Source organism: Hyla sarda, chromosome 6, assembly GCF_029499605.1.
Source record: "Hyla sarda isolate aHylSar1 chromosome 6, aHylSar1.hap1, whole genome shotgun sequence".
NCBI classification, from domain to species: Eukaryota; Metazoa; Chordata; class Amphibia; order Anura; family Hylidae; genus Hyla; species Hyla sarda.
The window spans coordinates 174,461,677-174,485,434 of NC_079194.1; positions in this window are offsets into that span (position 1 = coordinate 174,461,677).

Sequence of the window (23,758 nt, forward strand, 5' to 3'; positions counted from 1 at the left end):
CATTGTATTAAACAATTAAAGGGAAACTGACAGATGGATCAACCCTACTAACCGGAATATACAGGTGGTAACTGTGGGTGATCCTGAGTAAAAATGTATTCCTTAGCCCAATTCATTCTGCTGTACCCAAGATTCAGCACAAACTTGAAATATGCAAAGAAAGTCTTAACTGCACTACAGGCAGGTTTAAAGACCTCGATCTCTGATGCCATCCCATGGGTGCTGTTCTATCTGCCCTCACATCAATATTCATCTCTTTCTACTTGATAAGTGGGATGGCATGAACAGGGTCCAGGGGGATCAAAGGTGCAGATAATCTTCAAACCCGCCTCCAGTGCAGTTAAGAGTTAATTAGCATATTGCAATTTTGTGCCATATATCTGATACGGCCGAACAGATTGGAGTAAGGAATACATGGTTTTACTCAGGGTCACCTACATTAACCACCTGTATATTGAGGTTAGTGGGGTCGATCCATCTGTCAGTTTCCCTTAAAACAGTATCCAGCAGTGGGCTTCAGACGGTGGACCTCTGGCTGTTAGAAAATTACATAATCAAAACTGCAACCCTCAGCCATTGGCTGTCCGGATGTGCTGGAAGTTGTAGTTTTGTAATATCTGGAGGTCCACAGTTTGCAGAATTCCAGTAAAGTAAACTCCTAAACTCACTCTAAGGGCTCATTCACACAAACTGATTACCTGCAAAATTTCTGCTGTGTATCTGCTGCAGAAAATCTGCAGCGGATTTTGCTACCATTGACTTCAATAAGTATGAAGGAAACTCTGCAAATCTATCTCTATTGCATATTTTCTGCTGACCCATTGAAGTCAATGGTAGCAATTCCGCTGCAGATTTTCCACAGCAAATACGCTGCGGAAATTCTGCAGGTAACCAACCAGGTAAACAGACCCTTATAGTCACAGAAGGCAGAAGTCCTCTTCTGCAGTTGTACATCGCACTGCTCCCTTCTTCTTGTTAATCTACAAACAAGGGGCTTAAAGGGAATGTGTCACAATTTAATTTTTTTAATAAATAAAATGATAAAGAATTTAATTTATGTATTTAGTTTTAGGACAACATAGTTTAATGTTATTTAATAATAAAGTGTGTACTGGGGGCTGCTATTACTGTAACCTCTTTATGATATGTCACTTCACAACACCTACACAGTTGCTTTATGGCAGGCATAGGGCATAAGAAAGTAAAGACTGAGAGTGTCTCATAGAAAAGAATGGACCGCTTACAGCATAGCACTGGCTAGGTGTGCATAGCACAGGCTAGGTGAAATGAAAGGGGGTGCCAGAGCCATTTTCTTAAAGTCCCTAAGGAGCAGTGACCTATCAAGAGACATCTAGTCTGTTCTTTACCACTCTTCAGACACCAAACAAAATGGTGACAGTGGAATTGAAAAAACTACAAAAACCCTTCCCCCCTCTCCTTTTGCACATAGACAGAGGAGAAAGGTAGACGGGCGAGGTCTAATTTGCAGAAGCCAGACAAGTTGTTTGCTTCTACCAGATTTCTTATGTTAGCTCCCTCTGCTGGTCAACAGTGGGAGATATGAAAAGTAAAGGTTTTTTTTTATATATATTTGCAAAAATATTTTAAAAAATGTGAAAACAATATTTAACCTCTAAAATAAAAATTATCACATTTGATGACACATTCCCTTTAAGGCGGTAGATAACATATGGCTACAGTATTAGTTTACATAAGGTATACCATCTGTAACCCTGAGATACATAGGTCTGCGCAGGAAATATGTGCACATGTTTTGTACCCAAAACAAGAGATTTGTATTAAAAATCATTTTCAAAGTTGTTTTATGATTTATTTTAGATACATTGAAGCAACACAAATAAAAGGATTGGGAAAGCATGGACCCTTTCAGACTAGTGGTAAATTCTGTTAAATCCCTTCTGCTGGGTCAGCGCGTCTCCTTATCCTCATTTTGCTTGGAGAATTCTTGGGTGAATAAAATGCCTTCGGTACAAGGATTAATAACATGACTGACCTCCGCGCTTATTCACATTCTATACCGCAGCGATGCCATCTAGGCTTTCATAAAAATGCCTTCCTTTATTGTTTCTCATAGCTCTGCTATCTCTGCTGCTGCATTCCATAGGACTGCACGTTAGTTATATTCTCCGAGGCAACCTCAGCTTTTCATTCATTGACTCGGCACATTTCTTTGTCCTCATTAGTTTACTCCGTATGTCTAGAAGACAATTCTCTATAATAGAATCCAGACTATTTGTCTTCTCTCGGCACAGATCCTTCATAATGACTTGTTTTCCTTTCTGTACGTTAGGTGACGCAACCTGCGACTTAATAATTGTTATGGGGGATGGAAATGTCTTTATGATACTAAGCCATCTATAGATACAGAAAAAGACAAAAGCTCCTCCTTGATCAACACTGATTCTAGAGCCAGCGAGTAGAGTATCTAGAACCGTGGACCTCAAGATATTGTAAAACTACAACTCCCGGCATGCCCGGACAGCCAACGGCTGTCCGGGCATGCTGGGAGTTGTAGTTTTACAATATCTGATGGTTCACAGTTTGGAGACCACTTATCTAGAAGATTAATAAATATATAAATAAATAGATTTATGTTGAACAGGTGATGTGATGCGTACATGCAGGTTATTCAGCCCAGATCACGAGCTGTAGTAAAAAAGAATAAAGCAGCACTGGATGGCAGTATAACATAAATAATCTGTACTCACCTGTCTCTGATCCCCTGCCAGTGATAGTGCTAGTCTCCGTTATCAGAGCTTCCTCTCCTGCTCAAATAAATAAATAGATAAATGTTGAAAAGGTGATGAGTGTTACGCCGAGCGCTCCGGGTCCCTGCTCCTCCCCGGAGCGCTCGCGGCGTCTCTCTCTCTGCAGCGCCCCGGTCAGACCCGCTGACCGGGAGCGCTGCACTGACATTGCCGGCGGGGATGCGATTCGCATAGCGGGACGCGCCCGCTGGCGAATCGCATCCCAAGTCACTTACCCGTCCCGGTCCCCGGCTGTCACGTCCTGGCGCGCGCGCGGCTCCGCTCCTTAGGGCGCGCGCGCGCCAGCTCTCTAAGATTTAAAGGGCCAGTGCACCAGTGATTGGTGCCTGGCCCAATCAGCCTAATTAGCTTCCACCTGCTCCCTGTGTATATTACCTCACTTCCCCTGTACTTCCTTGCCGGATCTTGTTGCCTTGTGCCAGTGAAAGCGTTTAGTGTTGTCCAAAGCCTGTGTTCCAGACCTTCTGGTATTCCTATTTGACTACGAACCTTGCCGCCTGCCCCGACCTTCTGCTACGTCTGAGCTTGCCTCTGCCTAGTCCTTCTGTCCCACGCCTTCTCAGTAGTCAGCGAGGTTGAGCCGTTGCCGGTGGATACGACCTGGTTGCTACCGCCGCAGCAAGACCATCCCACTTTGCGGCGGGCTCTGGTGAATACCAGTAGCAACTTAGAACCGGTCCACCGACACAGTCCACGCCAATCCCTCGCTGACACAGAGGATCCACATCCAGCCTGCCGAATCGTGACAATGAGTACATGCAGGTTATTCAGCCTGGATCACAAGCTGTAACACAAAAAGAATCCAGCAGCACTGGATGGCAGTATAACTAAAAGAATCTGTACTAACCTGTCTCTGATCCCCTGCCAGTGACAGTGCTGGTCTCTGCTATTAGAGCTTCCTCTCCCACTCAACCAATCACTGGCTGATAATCATCACCACTGCGACCAGTGATTGGCTGAGCTGGAATTTCCTATGTGTTGGGACAGAGAAATAAAAGGCACTGGCAGAGAATTGGCGGCAGTACAGCTTTTTTTATGTTATACTGTCACTCTAGGCGCTTTTATATGTAAACTTTACCCTTCAGACTACCCCTTTACATTTTTAGTAATAATATCCAGGTTAACTCAGTTTATAAAGTTATCTTGATATTCTGATTAATATAGGAATATGACACATATATTGTATAAATAGCTAATATTGCTCCATGCTTTTAAATGTTTTTGAGCAAGGCTGCACACACAAGTGGCACTAGCACTGGGCATTAGAGCACACAGACCAGGTTTCCAGACTTGTGCCTCAGATATCCAGGCACACCAAGAATCCTAAATAGTAAAAGAAGAGATGGAGGTACTCAAGCTATATTGTGCCTGATATCTTTGTCTAGGTGATATCCTCATAAATACCCAAAGCAGAGAATCCAAAATAAAAATGGCATATGACAAGTTCTCAAGGATTCTGTAATATGCAGAAATGACCCTTCCTATAACCCCACCTAACCCCACCCTAAAATGTTATAAGTCCAGACTTCTGATGAAGCTATGAGCAGGGAAACTCTGTGTTTGAGTTTTTAATAAGCTTGTGTCACCAGATATATTGTATACCTGTTGTTAGGACTGCAGCCATCAACAGTTATACGTGTTGTGATATCCTTAGTGGTACAGTAAAATCTCCCTTAGACTACACGTCCCAATAGGGGACACCTCCCAATAGAGCAAACCTCCCAATAGCGGACAGTTTTTTATTCCCTGGCAGAGTCCCATAAGACTTAATGTACAGTAACCCCCCGACATGCGATGGCCCCGACATATGATCAAATCCACATACGATGGCCTCTCAGTAGCCATCGCATGTCGATGTCAGCATCGACATATGAAGCTTTTATATGTCAGGGCCATCGCATTAACTGCTATCCGACAGCGCAAAATGCTTAAGCTGCTGTCGGATAGCAGTTTAAGCATCCCGGACAGGTTCACTTACCTATCCCTGCTGCTCCGGGTCCACTTCGCGATCCTCCGGCGTCTTCTGCATCTTCTCCGGGGTCCGGGCCTCGCTTTCCGGCATTGTTATTACGTCGCTACGCACGCCGTCCCGGTGCAGCAACGTAATAAGGTCACCAGAAAGCGAGGCCCGGACACCGGAGAAGATGCGGAAGAAGCCGGAGGATCCCGAAGAAGATGCCGGAGCAGCGGGACAGCATCGGGAGCCCCTGGGCAACATCGGGAGCGGTGAGGACGCGGTCCAGAACGGCTGGGACAGGTGAGTATTAAATGCGCTTTTTACATTGAACGAATCCCTCAACATACGATGGATTTGACAAACGATGGGTCGTTTGGAACGAATTACCATCGTATGTTGAGGGACCACTGTATTTGAACCCTCCAAATAGGGGGCATTCCCAAAAGCAGATGCGGACAGGCCCAATTGGGGGCAAAACACACCCATTCAGGGACAAAACACTCCCAAATAGGGGACAACCATGCTTATGTGTCGGCCCGACCTTGTAAACAGGGCCATCGTCAGAGGGGTACAGCCAATACCCCTGTAAGGGTCTCCTGCTTCTGTATGTCTGCCGGCCACATCATTCGTCCAGCACCCCCCTCTGATCCCCCTCCCCTTGCCACTTTATTCCCCCTGTGTCAAATCATCCCCCCCCCTTTTATTACCCCCTGTGCCACATCATTTCCCCTTGATCCCCCCTGTGCCACATAATTTCCTTTTTATTACCCTCTGTGCAGATTCATCATCCCCTCTTTACCACTTCCTGTGCCGTTTCATCCCCCCTGTGCCATTTCTTTACCCTCTTCATCCCCCATGTATTTATTTCTTTTTTTAAACTTTTTAAAAAGGGAGGTGATTCATTTATTTTTTTTTATTAGGGAAGGGGTTATTTCACATGTATTAATTATTATTTAAAGATGCAAAAAATTGTAGTAATTTGAGCAATGGCACTTATGGAATTAATCAGCTGCTAAAACACCTGCTTGTGGTTCACTGATGTACCACTAAATTGATTAAGAGATATAAAAATATTTGTCAGCGCTACTATAGTAGTGGTATAGTAGTAGTTACTATTAATAAAAAATAATTGTGAATATATTGATATCCTCAAAGATGGTGATATTCTGCTGTCCAGTGAAAGTGATTTATTATACAATACTATTGCATGGATGTCTGGATGGCGATATCTTCAGATGTTGATTTCGGTGGAATCTGGGTGCTGTTTTCTGGTAGCGTGTGCAGGGAGTGTGACATCACGCATAGCATAGCATTGATCAGTGTTATCGGTGCTCCTTTACTACTGCCTGCCATGGCTGGCTGCAGTAAAGAAGCGATGATCGGACCGCATGGAGCATGGTAAGGGACCTCCAGCCATCCTTTCAGCTGATCGGGACATCGTGGTTTCACCGCAGTGATCCCGATCAGCATTCCTGAGCTAACCGGCAGTTAATTTCAGGACTTTTAGATGCCGTGATCATCTTTGATCGTGGCATCTAAAAGGTTAATGCGGGTCCTCGCTATTGCAAGGAGTGTGCTGCATAGCTCAGGAGTGGCCATAGGGCGTAAATTTACATCCTGTGTCCTCTAGGAGTGGATCTGTGCAGAGAGTGCAGGCAGCTTACTGCACCTCCCTGATACTTGCCGGAGGGAGTCCCACTCGTGGTATCGGATTAGGTATCAGGAACATTTGCACGAGTACAAGTACTTGTGCAAATGTCCAGTATCAGTCCCAGTATTGGTATCGGCACAGATTCCCTTGTTCAAAGGGGAAGAATGAAGTGGCATTGGAGGGATCAAGAGGGGTAATAAAATAGCATGGGAGGTGATTAAACAGCACTGGAAGAGTCTACTGTAATATCGCTTTTTATCATGTTTTATAGGTGACTACACTCTGGAGTGAGTATAGTACAGTTTTCAGTCATTTAGAAATATTTTTGAGCATTTTTTTTCCCAATAGGGGACATCTCTCAATAGCAGACAGTTTTTTTCCCCCTGTGAGTGTCCGTTATTGGGAGATTCTACTGTATATTTGGATGGGTGGATCCCCTCAGAGTAACTGGTGTTACATTGACACACCTTAACCATGTTCTAACTGGGACACTGGTGTAATTTAAACTATTTGGTTATATTGTTTAATAAACACCGTATTTATCGGCGTATAACACGCACTTTTTAGGCTAAAATTTTTAGCCTAAAGTCTACCTGCGTGTTATACGCCGATAAGCCGCTGCAGTTCAATGATTTAAAGCGAGCTGCCGGCTTCTCTGCCCCTGCCTGCCCTGGGGTCTAGAGCCCTGCTGCCGGCCCTTCTCTCCTCCTGGCTATCGGCGCCGCTGCCCGTTCTCTCCCCCTGACTATTGGTGCCGGTGCCCCATTGCCGGCGCCGATAGCCAGGGGGAGAGAAGCGGCGCCGGCAATGGGGCAGGGGCGCCGACAGACAGGGAGAGAGAAGGGGCAGCGGCACCCATTGCCGGCGCCGCTGCCCCGTTGCCTCCCCCCATCTCCGGTTGCATAATTACTTGTTGCCGGGGTCGGGTCCGCACTGCTTCAGGCCTCCGATGTGTGTCCCCTGCGTCGTTGCAATGCGCTGCACGGCGCGGCGCAATGACGTAGTCAGCGGCGTCGGCAATGGGTGCCGCTGCCCCTTCTCTCCCCCTGTCTGTCGGCGCAGCTGCCCCATTGCCGGCGCCGCTTCTCTCCCCCTGGCTATCGGCGTCGGCAATGGGGCGCCGGCACCGATAGTCAGGGGGAGAGAACGGGCAGCGGCGCCGATAGCCAGCGGGAGAGAAGCGGCGGTAGTAGGGCTCTAGACCCCAGGAAAGGCAGGGGGAGAGAAGCGGGCAGCGACGGCCTCTCTCCCCCTGCCTTTCCTGGGGGTGTATCGGGGTATACGCCTGCACACACACGCACCCTCATTTTACCATGGATATTTGGGTAAAAACTTTTTTTACCCAAATATCCTTGATAAAATGAGGGTGCGTGTTATAGGCCGGTGCGTGGTATATCCCGATAAATACGGTACACTAATAAAAGTGAGGGTGGGGTTATAGGGAGGGTATTATTGATCCTGTCATCAGGATTTATGGTTTAAAGTTTGTAACTTACCCACTGGGACATTTTTTGGAGTGACATCTCCAGGTAAGTGGCAGTTTTGACTGAATCAGCATTCTCTGGATACGGCTACAGTGTGGTGGTAATACTGGTCTTTTTATTATGTTTTGCTCTATTTAGCGTGGCTATGTGTGGTCATGATATAGTGGTATAACCATTAAAGTTATTCTTTAATCTAAGAACAGTATGGTGGTCACATTTGTTTTCGTGGTCACGCTTTTTTTTTTTTTTTTTTTTTTGAAAACCCCCCTTAGGACACAGGGTTTTTTATTTTTGAAATTTCGCTTTTTTTTCTCCTCCCCTTCTTAAAATCATAATGCTTTCAATGATCCACCTTACATATAAGGCCTTGTTTTTTGCACCACCAATTTTACTTTGTTATGACATCAATAATTTCACCACAAGATCTAGAGCCAAACAAAACAAAAAATGTTTTGTGAAACAAAAAAGGAAAAAAAGAAAAAAAAACACAATTTTGTAACTTTTAAGACCTCCCATTTCTACCCAGTGCACTTTTCGGTAAAAATTACACATTCTATGTATACTGTAGGTCCATACAGTTGAAATGATATTAAACTTAGGCTTCTTTCACACTGCCGTTGTGACACAACAGTATGATGTCCGTGGGGGAACCCGGGGAGAATAGCAGGAGGAAAAATACATCATGCAATGATTTTTCCTCCCGTTAATCCCGTCAAAAAACAACAGTGCCCGACAGACCCCATAATAGTGAATGGCATCTGTCGGGACTCGTTGTTTCCCATTGTGCCACGTCAAAAGTAACGTCCATTAAGGCACAAAAAAAAAGTGGCTTACGGAACGTTTGCGGCAGTGTGAAAGGAACCTTGTATAGGTTTGATGTTGTTTTACTTAAAAAAAAAATGATATATATATATATATATACACAGTGGTCCCTCAACATACGATGGTAATTCGTTCCAAACGAGCCATCGTTTGTCGAATCCATCGTATGTTGAGGGATTCATGCAATGTAAAGTATAGGAGGCTGTACTCACCTGTCCCCACCGCTCGAGATGATGTCCCTGGGCCTCCGCTGGGCTCTCTGCTGTCTTTTCCGGTCCTCTGCTGTCTTCTCCGGTCCTCTGCTGTCTTCTCCGGTCCTCTGCTTTCTTCCGCAACGCCTTACTGGGCCTGCGTAGCGACATTCCTATTGGATGACGTGTGCAGCAGCGTATTGACATCATCGGAGAGGGCCGAGAAGACAGGAAGACCAGCGCTGGACCCGGAGAGCACCCCGGAGCATCGTGGAGGGGTAAGTAATACTTACTGCACCACACGGGGAACATTAAGCTGCTATCCGGCAGCAGCTTAAGCATTTGGCGCTGCCGGATAGCACTTAATGCGATGGCCCCGACATAAAAAAGCATCGTATGTCGATGCTGACATCGACATGCGATGGCCTCTGAGAGGCCATCGTATGTCGATTTCATCATATGTCGGGGCCATCATAGGTCGGGGGGTCACTGTATATATATATATATATATATATATATATATATATACTGTTAACATGAAAATTAGCATGTTTAAAATTGTCCTCTTCTGACCCCTCTAACTTTTTTTATATTTCTGTATACGGGGATAAGGGATGAGTGAATTGAATCTGACGAATCCAAATTCCTTACTAATTTCAGGAATTAGTAGAGGCCTGAGCTCCCGGTATCAGTTATCGGTCGTGTCTTGACCAGCAACCCATCTACTGTCATTGATTGGTTAACACGGTCATCCATGTCATTATGAGTGACATCTGACACCCCCAGTCAACAGTCGGTGGGTTCCTCAGACACAACCCTCAGTTGGCATGTCCTCCCATTGCCCCTGTCCTATGCTGTTCCCTCCCCACAGAAGTATCTTATGCTGTGGGTTCAGCTCCACTATTTAGTGAGGACATTCTACTAGAGAACAGTCAGCAGCTATTGCCCAGCCAAGAAGTGGAGGAGACATCCGCCACTTCCTCCGCTATCTGGGCAAGTAATGATGAGGAGAGTGGCGTGGGAGGGGGTGTTGCGAGTGTTCAGGCTCCTGAAGCAGACACTGTTGTGGAACCTGAGGAGGATATCAGTGACGTACAGACACAACTCGATGATGATGAAGCCGATCGCACTTGGGAGCCGGGTACAGAAGGGGATTCATCATCATCATGAGAAGAGGGTTGCAGATTGCCCGTGAGGCAGCAAGGTGATAGCATGGTTGGCAGTCAGCATGGTGGCCGAAGTGGAAAGTCTGGAGCCAAAAGTTACCGGGGGAAGACCACCTGCTTCGCGGCAGCCTACCTTTCTGGGAGGTAGTGGAACAGGGGTTCGTGGAGTCGGCGGCAGTAGCAGTCAATCAGTGCAGACTGTTGGTGGTAAAATCAGCTACTTGGGGGTGTGGCAGTTTTTCATAAAGCATGCAAGATGTGTCGGCAGAAGGTGAAGCGTGGCCAGGGTCCCAATGTTGGCACCACGGCCTTGTGTCAACATATGCAGCGTCATCATAAAGTTGCCTGGGAGAACTGTGGCTCTGATGGTGGTCCAGCCTGCTGCATCCCCCAGTGGCACGACACTCCCTGTTTCAGCCAGCCAAAGTGCCACTACCTCAGCTTTAGGAAGCTGTGTGTCATACCCATCTTCAGTTGCTCCAGATGCTGCTGCTCCTCTTACTTTGAGTCAGTCATTCTGCCAGCAATCCATCAGCGAAGCCATGTCCAAGAGAAAACAGTATGCGCCCACTCATCCAACAGCGCAGAAGCTGAATGTGCTCCTGTCCAAGTTGCTGGTGCTGCAGTCCTTCCCATTTCGAGTGGTGGACTCTGCACCATTCAGAGAACTGATGGCTTGTGCTGAGCTGAGGTGGAGAGTGCAAAGCTGTCATTTCTTTGCGAAGAAGGCAGTACTAGCCCTGCACAATTTTGTTGACCAGTCCTTGAGCCTGTCAGTGTTTACCAAAGTTCACAGCAGCACCGACATGTGGAGCTATAAATACGGTCAGGGACAATACATGTCCTTTATGGCCCACTGGGTAAATGTGGTTCCTGCACAGCCACAACAGCAACTTAGACAGGTCACACTGCTTCCACCTCCACACTCTTAGGCCATTGGTCCTGTGACAGTGTGCGACTTCGCCTCTACATCCTCCACCATGTTCTCAGCCTCCACTGCACAGACAAGTTTTAGTGTCCCTCCAGCATACCATGTGTGCAGGGCACGGTGGTGTCACGCTGTTCTTCAAATGGTTTGCCTTGGCGAATGGAGTCACACAGGAAAAGAACTGCTAAAAGTAACATAGTAACATAGTTCATAAGGTTGAAAAAAGACCAGAGTCCATCAAGTTTAACCTATACCAAAAGGCAAAAAACCCTCATACTAGAGGTAAAAATTCCTTCCTGACTCAAAAAATGTCTGTCAGAATAAATCCCTGGATCAACGTCCCATAAATCTAGTATACATAATCAGTGATGTTATTATTCTCCAAAAATGCATCCAGCCCCTTTTTGAACTCTTTTAAAGAGTTCACCATGACCACCTCCTCTGGCAGAGAGTTCCATAGTCTCACTGCTCTTACAGTAAAGAACCCCGGTCTGTGCTGGTGTAGAAACCTTCTTTCTAGCAGATGCCCCCTTGTTATAGATACAGTCCTGGGTAAGAATAGATCATGGGAGAGATCTCTGTACTGTCCCCTGATATATTTATACATAGTTATAGGTCGCCCCTAAGCCTTCTTTTTTTCTAAACTAAATAACCCTAATTCTGATAATCTTTTTGGGTACTGTAGTCCTCCCATCCCCCATATTACCCTGGTTGCCCGTCTTTGAACCCTCTCTAGCTCCACTATATCTTTCTTGTACGCTGGTGCCCAGTACTGTACACAGTATTCCATGTGTGGTCTGACTAGTGATTTGTACAGTGGTATAATTATTTCCTTGTCGTGGGCATCTATGCCCCTATTGATGCACCCCAAGATTTTATTTGCCTTGGCAGCAGTTGCCCGACACTGGTCTCTACAGCTAAATTTACCATTAACTAAGACTCCCAAGTCCTTTTCCATGTCAATTGTCCCAAGTGTTCTCCCATTTAATGCATAATCCCAGCCCAGATTTTTCTTCCCCATGTGCATTACCTTACATTTATCAGTGTTGAACCTCATCTGCCACTTCCCAGCCCAAACTTCCAACCTATCCAGATCTATTTGTAACAGTGCCCTGTCCTCTATAGTGTTTACCTCTTTACAGAGTTTAGTATCATCTGCAAAGATTGCTACTTCACTATTCAACCCCTCTACAAAGTCATTAATAAATATATTAAATAGAACAGGACCAAAGACTGACCCCTGTGGTACCCCACTTGTAACAGTCCCCCAATCAGAATAAGTACCATTAATAACCACCCTCGGTATCCTATCACTGAGCCAGTTACTTGCCCACTTACACACATTCTCCCCCAGCCCAATCCCTCTCATTGTATGCACCAACCTGTTTTGTGGAACCGTATCAAATGCTTTGGAAAAATCCAGATATACGACATCCAGCGATCCCCCCTGGTCCTGTCTGGATCTCCCCTCCTCATTCATTAAGAAATCGAATCATGGCTTACTCCACAAAAACAGGAAATAGGAACCATGCTGACCAACAATGGGAAGAACATCTTGTCTGTGTTGCTACAAGGAAGCCTGAGACATGCGCCCTGCATGGCACATGTGTTCAATCTGGTTGTAAAGCGGTTCCTGAAGTGTTTCCCCATCTGCAAGACATCCTAACAATAGGAAGGAAACTTTGCAAGTACTTTAGCCACTCGTACACCGCAAAGCACACCCTTCTTTAGCTGCAGAGTCAGAACGGCATCCCCCAACATAGTCTGATTTGCGACATTTCCCCACGTTGGAATTTCTCCCTCCATATGTTGGACCTATACGGACAGAGAAAAGCCATCACCGATTTCTTGATCATCCAAGCGGATAAGGGGACTCCCCTGTGTAACTTCAATGTCAACCAGTGGCAGCTCATACGGGACACCTGCCGTTTGCTCAGGCCCTTTGAGGAAGCCACCTTATTAGTCAGTCACCAGGATTACAGGATAAACAGTGTCATTCCACTGCTCCATCTACTACAACACGTGTTGGAAAAAATGGCTGGTCAGGGCACTAGAGACATGGTGCCTTCATCTCACAGCCACATGAGCCCTGTGGGGGCTGAACTGGAGGAGGAGAATGAGGTACACAGTGGAGCAAAGTTTAGACTTTTTGCAAGATGGGCGGTTTTTCTAGTAATCTAACAGGAGAGGAGGAGCAGGAGCAGATAGAGGAGCTAGAGGGTTATGAGGAAGGCGAGACAGAGGACCCAGACACACTGTGGCAGTATGCAGTGGAGATGGAGGCAGGGAGTCCCTCCGAGTCACTTACACAAATTGCACAATACATGCTCAGTTGCTTGCGTAGTGATTGCTGAATTGTCACCATTCAGCAGCAGGATGACTTCTTGCTCTTCACCTTATTGGACCCTCTCTACCTGCCCAAAAACGGGGGCCTTTTTTACACCCACTGAAAGGGAGGACAAACAAATCTACTACAGAGATATCCTACATAGTCAGTTGGCCGATGCCTATCTGCGCCATTGTCAATCTTCTCACAGGTCTGACTCGGGGGGCCCTCTGCGCTCACCTTCCATTGTCATGACTGCTGGGGAGGGGTGGGGTGGGGTGGCAGGAGCAATACCAGCTTAATCAGCAGCAGCCTGATTCTACAGTCGCTGATGAGTAGCTTTCTTCACCCGTATAGTGAAGCAACTCATCAGCAGCAGGTAGACCTGGAGCAGGACCTGAACCAGCAGGTGGTGTCACACCTTGACATGACCATGCCAACACACCTTGAAGATCCACTGGACTTCTGGGAAGCCAAACTTGATTTGTGGCTGCAACTAGCAGAGTTTGCATTGGAAAAGCTGTCCTGTCCGGCCAGTAGTGTGGGATCAGAGCGGCAGGGGAGAAAGATGTGGAGAGACTGACTTTTGTGAAGATGAATCAGGCATGGATCAGCCAGGATTTCCACCCACCAATGCCTGGTGCATCAGAGTAGATTGACCATGGTGACACACCAACACTTCACAAATATGGATAGTGCCAAACAGATTTAAGGCTCTGCTCCCCAGTTACAGATGTTCCTCGGCATCAGACCACAAATAAGTATTGAGGATATGCATTACGTAAAACTTAACTTTTAATAATATTCTTAGGATAAAATATATGTACCCAAATATTTTTTAAATCAAACAAAAGGAAAGGTGTGCAAAATACACCATTTGCCACCTACGCCACCAAGTATTGATGTGATGCAAAGACCTCTAAAAGGTGGAAGGAAACAATGAATGGTCCGTTGTAACCAGTGGAGGTAAAACCTTACCCTGTAAGGCCCTACTCTCGCATTAATAATTCCCTTCTAAGCAAATGTTACTCGCCCTAAAAAGGGTAGCCCCACACAGGAACCTCTCCCTATTTCCCCCTAAAAACACTTCCATCTCCCAAGGTTTTTAGGTGGAAATGGAGAGAGTTTCCTGTGTGGGGCCGCCCTTTTTAGGGTGAGTAACACTTACCAAGAAATGAGTTAATAGAGTGAGAGTAGGGCCTTACAGAGGATGTTTTTACCCCCACTGGTTACAATGGACCATATTTTGTCTTTGCATCACATCAAATAAAAAAAAATGTTGGGTCCATATATTTTATCCTAAGCATATTATTAAAATGTAAGTTTAATGTAGTGCAAATCCTCAATGCTTTCTTGGGCACACTAAGCACACTAACACTTTTACAAAAGAGATGATTTTCTTCTGCCTACCTGCCTCAGCTACGATTCTGATCCTGCCACCCACCTGATGCCACACATTTGATGCCAAGTTCTCCTTTTTTCACCCACCTTCATCACCGGACACTGTTATTGCCACCCACTGTACCACTCTGTCACCGGGTCACTTTCCGGACTCCTCATTGCAACACTCACGTTTCAGTAGACAGGAACACTGGTGGTAGTGGATCCGCTGGACCTGGTGTCTGATGACACAGACCATACCAGGGAGCGGAGTCTAATGTGCCACTGGTTTGCACTGGAGCCCACTGCAAAGCGGGATGGACTTGCTATGAAAGGCGGCACCCAGGTTGCTACCTCTGGCACAGCTCGACCACACAGGCAGCTGAGGAAATTCAAGGCACAGTTAGGATACGGCAACTCGTTGTTACGCCGAGCGCTCCGGGTCCCTGCTCCTCCCCGGAGCGCTCGCGGTGTTCTTCTGTGTCCAGCTCCTGCATCTCCTCTGCAGCGAGTGGCCGCTCCCAGATTCCGCCTGTCCCTACCAGACAAGTTTGATGGGGACTCTAAACTGTGCCGTGGATTCCTGTCCCAGTGTTCCCTACACCTGGAGATGATATCAGACCAATTTCCTACAGAACTGTCTAAGGTGGTGTTCGTGGTCAGCCTGCTGTCTGGAAAGGCCTTGTCCTGGGCCACACCACTTTGGGACCGCAATGATCCTGCCACTGCTACTATCCAGTCCTTCTTCTCAGAAGTACGCAGTGTCTTTGAGGAGCCAGCCCGGGCTTCCTCAGCCGAGACAGCCTATTGAATCTTGTCCAAGAGAGTTCTTCAGTGGGCGAATACGCCATTCAGTTCCGCATACTTGCCTCTGAGCTATCCTGGAATAATGAGGCCCTCTGCGCGACCTTCAAAAAGGCTTATCCAGTCACATCAAAGATGTTCTGGCCGCACGAGAAATTCCTGCTACTCTGTCTGAACTCATCCATTTGGCCACCCGCATCGACATGCGTTTCACTGAAAGACGCCAGGAGCTTCGTCAGGAAAAAGATCTTGTTCGCACCAGGTGGTTTTCTCCCCTGGCACCTCTCTTCAATCGTCCTTTGCAATCTGTTTCTGTGCCTTCCGCCAAGGAGGCTATGCAAGTGGATCGGTCTCGCCTGACCCTACAAGAGAGGACTCGCCGTAGGAACCAAAACCTGTGCCTGTACTGTGCTAGTACTGAACATTTCCTAAGGGGACTGTCCCATTCGTCCTTCGTGTCAGGGAAACGCTCGCACCTAGTTAACGTAGGAGAGGCGTTGCTAGGTGTGAATTCTACCTCTCCACGACTATACCTGTGCGGATTGCCATACCCGCTAATACTAATACTTCCTTCCCCGGTGTGGCCTTCTTGGACTCGGATTCAGCAGGAAGTTTCATTGAAGCCTCCCTAATCAACTGATTCAATATTCCAGTTACCCGTCTTGTCAAACCTCTCTTCATTTCATCTGTCAATGGAGAGAGACTGGTCTGCACCGTGCGTTACCGCACTTAACCGCTACTCATGAGTGTTGGAGTTCACCATCATGAACATATTGAATTTTTTGTGCTACCCAACTGCACTTCTGAAATTCTTCTGGGCTTGCCCTGGCTCCAACATCATTCGCCTAGCCTCAACTGGGCCACCGGGGACATTAAGAGTTGGGGAACTTCTTGCCACAAGCGATGTTTCCACCCAGTTCCTTCCTGCCAAGTCTCCATGGCTACTCCATTGCCAGGTCTTCCTAAGGCCTATCAGGACTTTTCGGACGTCTTTTGTAAAAAAGCAAGCAGAGGTCTTACCTCCACATAGACCCTATGACTGCCCTATCGACTTGCTCCCTGGTACCACACCGTCCCGTGGTAGGATTTACCCACTTTCTGCCCAGGAAACACAAGCTATGACAGAGTACATACAGGAAAACCTCAAAAGAGGTTTTATCTGAAAATCTTCTTCTCCAGCCGGAGCTGGATTTTTCTTCGTTGCTAAAAAAGATGGATCTCTACGCCCCTGTATTGACTACCGCAGTCTTAATAAATTTTCTGTAAAAAATCGCTATCCTCTACCTCTCATCTCCGATCTCTTTGACCGACTGCGTTGAGCTAAGATTTTCACCAAACTTGATCTAAGGGGCGCATATAACCTCATCCGTATTTGAGCAGGTGATGAATGGAATACTGCCTTCAATACTAGAGATGGTCACTTTGAATACCTAGTTATGCCCTTTGGACTTTGCAACGCCCCAGCAGTCTTTCAGGACTTTGTTAATGAGATTTTTCGGGACATGCTGTACTCCTGTGGGGTAGTCTATCTTGATGACATCCTCCTTTTTTCCTCCAACCTAGATGAACATCGCCTTCATGTCCGTCAAGTGTTTCAGCATCTATGCCAAACTCAACTTTACGCCAAAATTGAGAAATGTCTATTTGAACGCAGCAGTCTTCCCTTCCTGGGATACATTGTCTCCGGTTAAGGTCTTCATATGGACCCTGATAAGCTATCTGCAGTAATGGATTGGCCTCATCCCACTGGCCTACGAGCTATCTGAAGATTTCTCGGATTTGCAAATTATTATCGTCAATTTATTCCCCACTTCTCCACCATCGTTGCTCCTATTGTAGCACTGACTTAGAAAAATGCTAATCTGAAATCCTGTCCGCCACAGGCGGAGGAAGCCTTTAACCACCTCAACGCCGCCTTCTCCTCTGCTCCAGTCTTGTCCAGACCAGATCCTCTGAAGCCCTTCTTCCTCGAGGTTGACGCCTCCTCAGTTGGAGCCGGAGCTGTTCTCCTACAAAAATCCGCTAAAGGAAAAAATGTCACTTGCGGACTTTTCTCCAAAACCTTTTCTCCTCCTGAAAAAAACTATTCCATTGGAGATCGTGAACTATTGGCTATTAAGTTGGCACTTGAGGAGTGGAGACATCTTCTGGAAGGATCACTTCATCCCATCACCATCTATACAGATCACAAAAATTTGTCTTATCTTCAATCCGCCCAGCGGCTAAATCCGCTCCAGGCTAGATGGTCGTTGCTTTTTGCCCATTTCAACTTTCAAATCCATTTTCGTCCCGCAGACAAGAATATCAGGGCTGATGCTCTATCTCGTACCACCGATGCCTCTGAAGCCGAGACCCTTCCTCAGCACATCATCCCCCCAGAGTGTCTGATCTATTCTGCTCCTGCTTCTCTGGTGCAAATTCCTCCAGGAAAAACGTATGTTCCTCCACGTCTTCGCCTCCGGATCCTCAAATGGGGCCATTCCTCCCTTCTGGCTGGTCACGCTGGAATCAAAAAAACGATACAGTTGATTGCCAGACACTATTGGTGGTCCTCCCTGGAAAAGGATGTGATCGATTTCGTACGAGCCTGTACAGTGTGTGCACGTGACAAGACCCCACGCCAGAAGCCTGCTGGTCTTCTCCTTCCTCTGCTGGTGCCTGAACAGCCTTGGTCCCACATAGCCATGGACTTCATCACTGATCTTCCTTTATCCCATGGCAACACTGTCATCTGGGTTGATCCTTTTTCCAAAATGGTTCACTTTATTCCGTTTCCTGGCCTTCCTTCTGCGCCACAGTTGGCGAAGCAATTTTTTCTGCAGATTTTTTGTCTTCACGGGCTTCCCACGCATATTGTCTCGGATAGAGGCGTTCAATTTGTGTCAAAATTTTGGAGAGCTCTCTGTAATCAATTAAAGATCAAATTTAATTTATCTTCCTCCTATCACCCCCAATCCAATGGACAAGTGGAAAGCGTGAACCAGATTCTTGGTGACTACTTGCAACATTTTGTCTCCTCCCGCCAAGATGATTGGGTCGACCTTCTGCCCTGGGCTGAATTCTCGTACAATTTCAAAAGTTCTGAATCTTCCGCCAAATCTCCATTTTTTGTGGTTTACTGCCGTCACCCGCTACCCCCCCTCCCCATTCCCACTTCTTCTGGAGTTCCTGCCGTGGATGAAGTAACCCGGGACTTCTCCGCTATCTGGAATGAGACTCAAAAGTCGCTCTTTCTGGCCTCTTCTCGTATGAAGAGACATGCGGATAAAAAGAGAAGAACTCCTCCTGCCTTTGTCCCTGGTGAAAAAGTGTGGCTCTCTGCCAAATACATATGGTTTTGTGTCCCTAGCTACAAGCTGGGTCCTCGTTACCTCGGGCCATTTAAAATCAAAAACCAAATCAATTCTGTCTCCTACAAACTCCATCTTCCTTCTTCTCTTCGTATACCTAACTCTTTCCATGTATCTCTTCTCAAACCTCTTATACTTAACAGTTATTCTCCCAAGGTCACTGTTCCTGCTCCTGTTTCTGGCTCCTCTGATTTCTTCTCTGTCAAAGAGATTCTCGCCTCCAAGATCGTCCAAGGTAAAAGATTTTTTTTCAATTGATTGGGAGAATTGTAGTCCAGAAGAGAGGTCCTGGGAACCTGAGGCTAACATTTTGGACAAAGAGCTTGTCCGCAGATTCCTGGGCTCCAAAAAGAGGGGGAGACCAAAGGGGGGGGGGGGGTACTGTTACGCCGAGTGCTCCGGGTCCCTGCTCCTCCCGGAGCGCTAGCAGCGTTCTTCTGTGTGCAGCGCCCCGGTCAGACCCGCTGACCGGGAGCGCTGCTCTGTTGTCACCGGCGGGGATGCGATCCGCGTAGCAAGATGCGCCCGCTCGCGGGTCGCATCCCAATCTTCTCACCTGCCCCGTCCTCCTCCTGTCCTGTCCCGGCACATGCGGCCCCGCTCTCTAAGACGCGCGCGCCAGCTCTCTGAAATTTAAAGGGCCAGTGCACCATTAATTGGTGCCTGGCCCAATCAGTACCAAACACTTCCACATTATAAAAACCCACTTCCCATTCTTGTCCCTGCCGGATCTTGTTGCCTTGTGCTAGTGGAAGCGTTCCCATGTGTCCTTTGCCTGTTTATCCATACCCTTGCAGTTGCCCTTGACTACGAACCGTTGCTGCCTGCCCTGACCTTCTGCTACGTCTGACCTTGCCTTTTGCCTAGTCCTTCTGTACTGCGCCTGACTCAGCAGTCAATGAGGTTGAGTCGCTATTGGGTGGAACGACCTGGGGGTTACCTGCCGCAGCAAGTCTATCCCGCTTTGCGGCGGGCTCTGATGAAAATCAGTAACCCCTTAGATTCCGTTCCCCTGGTACGGCCCACGCCATCACCTCACTGACATAGAGGATCCACTACCTGTGTCAACCCTGCATACCACTCCGGACCCTGACACTCATGGTTAGGATAGCAGAAGGTCAGGGCAGGGGGCACAGTAGCGTAGTCAGGAACATAGCAGGTGGTCAGTAGGCAGGTGGCAAAGGAGCAAGGTCAGGTCAAAAAGCAAAGGGTATGATACACGGCAAGACAATACTCAGAAATGCTTTCTCTCAGGCACTAGGGCAACAAAGATCCGGCACGAAAGTGTGGGAGGTGGAGGAATTTATTAACTGAGCCACAGGTGTTACTTAATTTATGGGCGCACTGGCCCTTTACCACTTAAGGACTTTTGACCTTAAAGGGGTTATCCACCATAAGGTGATTTTAGTACATACCTGGCAAACAGCAATGGACATGCTTAGGAAGGATCTGCACTTGTCTTGGGGCTAAATAGCTTTTTGTGAACTGGTATTTCCTCTTTCAGTCTTCTTTTCTTGACTACAAATCCCACAATTCAACTTTCCTCCCTCCCACACATCAGCCACCCCACCCATTGAAACATAAAAGAGCTGCATCCATTCAAAAGACCTGTGGTTTTCAATCAGGGTACCTACAGCTATTGCATTAGTTGCAGAGTGATCTCTCTCTGACCAAGCGAGCCTTCCACCCATTGAACCAGACAGACTCCCTGTCATCAGCTGACTAGTGAGTCAGGTCTCGGCTGCACTGCAACCTGGGAAAAATATGAGAGAACATTATATGAGAGAACATTCTATTATATGAGAGAGCGGCAGTATGGGGGCAAATTTTTTTGTGCCGTGATCTGTACTTTTTATTTATACCATATTTGTATATATATATATATATATATATATATATATATATATATATATATATATAACTTTTAATTCATTTTTTATCAATTTTTGGGGGAATAAAATGTTATCAAAAAGCAGCAATTTGGGATTTTTCTTTTTTACGTTCACCGTACGGTATCATTAACATTATATTTTAATAGTTCGGATATTTACGCACGTGGCAATACCAAATATGTTTACACTTTTTGGGGGTGAAATGGGGAAAATGGGACAATTTACATTTTTATTGGGGGAGGGGATTTTTCAAAATGTTGTTACATTTTTTTTTTATTGTTGTTACTTTTATTTTTACACTTTAATAGTCCCCATAGGGGACTATTTATAGCAATCATTTGATTGCTTACACTGTTTAGTGCTATGCATAGGGTAGCACTGATCAATGTTACAACAAGGCAAAGTGTTCTACACCCCTATTGAGGCTGCTGTTGGCCAGAAATAGCCGTTTTTAATAGCAATTTGCCGCAAATACATTCTGACCGAAACAAATTTTGGGGGGAAATTTAACAAATCGGCCGAATTTAATTTTTCATAAATTTTCGCTCATCTCTAATGGGGATGTGTTAGAGCTAATTTTCTCCTATGTTCTCCTCATGCTGCCGCAAACTCCTGGCTGTGTCATTCAGCCACTATATGCTGCCGCCAACTCCGGGCTGTGTCATTCAGCCACTATATGTTCTCCTCATGCTGCCACCACCTCCAGGCTGTGTCATGTGAGGGCTAATTTTCTCCTATGTTCTCCTCATGCTGCCACAAACTCCAGGCTGGGTCATTCAGCCACTTTATGCTGCCGCCACCTCCACACTGTGCCATTTAGCCACTACATGGTCTCCTCATGGTGCCGCCACCTCCACACTGTGTCATTCAGCCACTATATGGTCTCTTCATACTGATGCCACCTCCAGGCTCTGTCACTGTGCCGCTCTGCGACAGTGATTCTAAAAGCGACGCCTCTGATCTGCATGTCCTACTGAATAACAGTATTATTTCACTAACCCAGCACACACCTAGCAATGTGTTCTACACCCCTATTGAGGCTCTCATAAGCCCATAAATAGATGTTTTTAATAGCAATTTGCCGCAAATAAATTCGGACCAAAACTATTTAGAAAATTGGCCGAATCAAATTTTTCAAAAATTTGTTCATCTCTAACGGGGATGTGTGAGGGCAAATTTTTTCATCATGGGAGTTGAAGTTTAGAAACAGCAAGACTCCAGCTGTTGCCAAATTACAACTTATATCTTTCCCAAACAGCCAAAGGCTTTCTGGAAATTATGGGGGTTTGTAGTTTAGCAACAGCTGGAGGCTCTCTGTTTGGAAATGCTGGTTTATGGATGTTTTCCCTAAGGGAGGGCACCATAAATCTACTAACCAGTTTTCCGTGTTTTTTTCTTCTTCTACGGATTTGGTAGACTACGTCGATGACCAGCGTTTTTTTTTTTTTTATATTAATAAAATGGTTAACGAGGGCTTGTGGGGGAGTGTTTTTTGGAATAAAAGTTTTGAAAAAGTTTATTTTTGTTTTATTTACTTTACAGTCTTACTAGTTGAAGCTGTCGTATCAAATCCATTACTAAGCCAGGGCTTAGCTAGCGCTATCCCCCAATTACTACCCGGTACTCACTGTCACAGGGGTGTTGGGAAGAGCCGGTACCAACAGGCCCGAAGCATCAAAAACAGTGCTCCTGGGCCTAGGTGGTAACAGGCTGGCATTATTTAGGCTGGGTCAGTCCAGTAACAATGGCCTCGCCTACCCTGGTAACGTCAGGCTGTTGCTGCTTGGTTGGTATCTGGCTGAGAATGAAAATATGGGGAACCCCTACACATATTTTGCATAAATAATAATTTAAAAAAATGCATAGGATTCCCCCTATTTTTATTCTCAGGCAAATACCAACCTAACAGCCTGACATTACCAGGGTGGGCGAGGACCATTGTTACTGGCCCTCCCCTGCCTAAATAACACCAGCCTTTTACTGCCTAGGCTCAGGAGTGCCATTTTTGATGCTTCAGGCCTGTTGGTACCTTATCTTCCTGGCACCCCTGTGGCAGTCGGTACCGGGGTAGTAATTGGGGGTTAGCGCTAGCTGTTTTACGGGTTAACGCTAAGCCCGGCTTAGTAAAGGACTCTATCTATCAGACAGCTTCTACTACTAAGCCTGTAAAGTAAATAATATAAGCCTGTAATTTAAATGCAAAATAACAACAACAACACTTTTTAAAAACTTTTATTCCAAAAACAGTCCCCCACAAGCCCTAACTATTAACTATTTCATTAATTTAAATAAAATAAAAATAAAACGCTGGTCATCGACATAGTCCACAGATTCTGAAGAAGTCTTCTGCATACACGAATCTGAAATGAGAAGATAAAAAATGGAAAATTATTTAGTACATTTATGGTGCCCTCCCTTAGGGAAAATGCCCATAAACCAGCGTTTCCAAACAGAGAGCCTCCAGCTGTTGCTAAACCACAAACCAGCCTTTGGCTGCCTGGGAATGATATAATTTGTAATGGGAGTTGTAGTTTAGCAACAGCTGGAGGCACCTCATTCCATCATGGGAGATGTAGATTAGCAACCGCTGGAGGCACCCATTCTTAAACTACAACTCCTGTCAAGGGAGTTGTAGTTCAGCAACAGCTGGAGGCACCTCGATTCTAAACTACAACTCCTGTCATATTAGTTGTAGTTTAGCAACAGCTGGAGGCACCCCATTCCTAAACTACAACTCCCTTCATGGGAGTTTAATTTATCAACAGCTGGAGGCACCTCGATTCTAAACTACAACTCCCGTCATGGGAGTTGTAGTTTAGCAACAGCTGGAGGCACAAGCTGCTCACCGGCCACCTGCCCACACCTACAACCCACCCGCTAGCTGTTGCAAGACTACAACTCCCAGCATGCCCTAACAGTGAGGACATGCTGGGAATCGTAATCGCAATGGCTAGCAGGCCGGTGGTAGTTGTGGGCAGGGGGTTGGGTCGCGGATCCGGCCAGCTCCTAGGAATATGA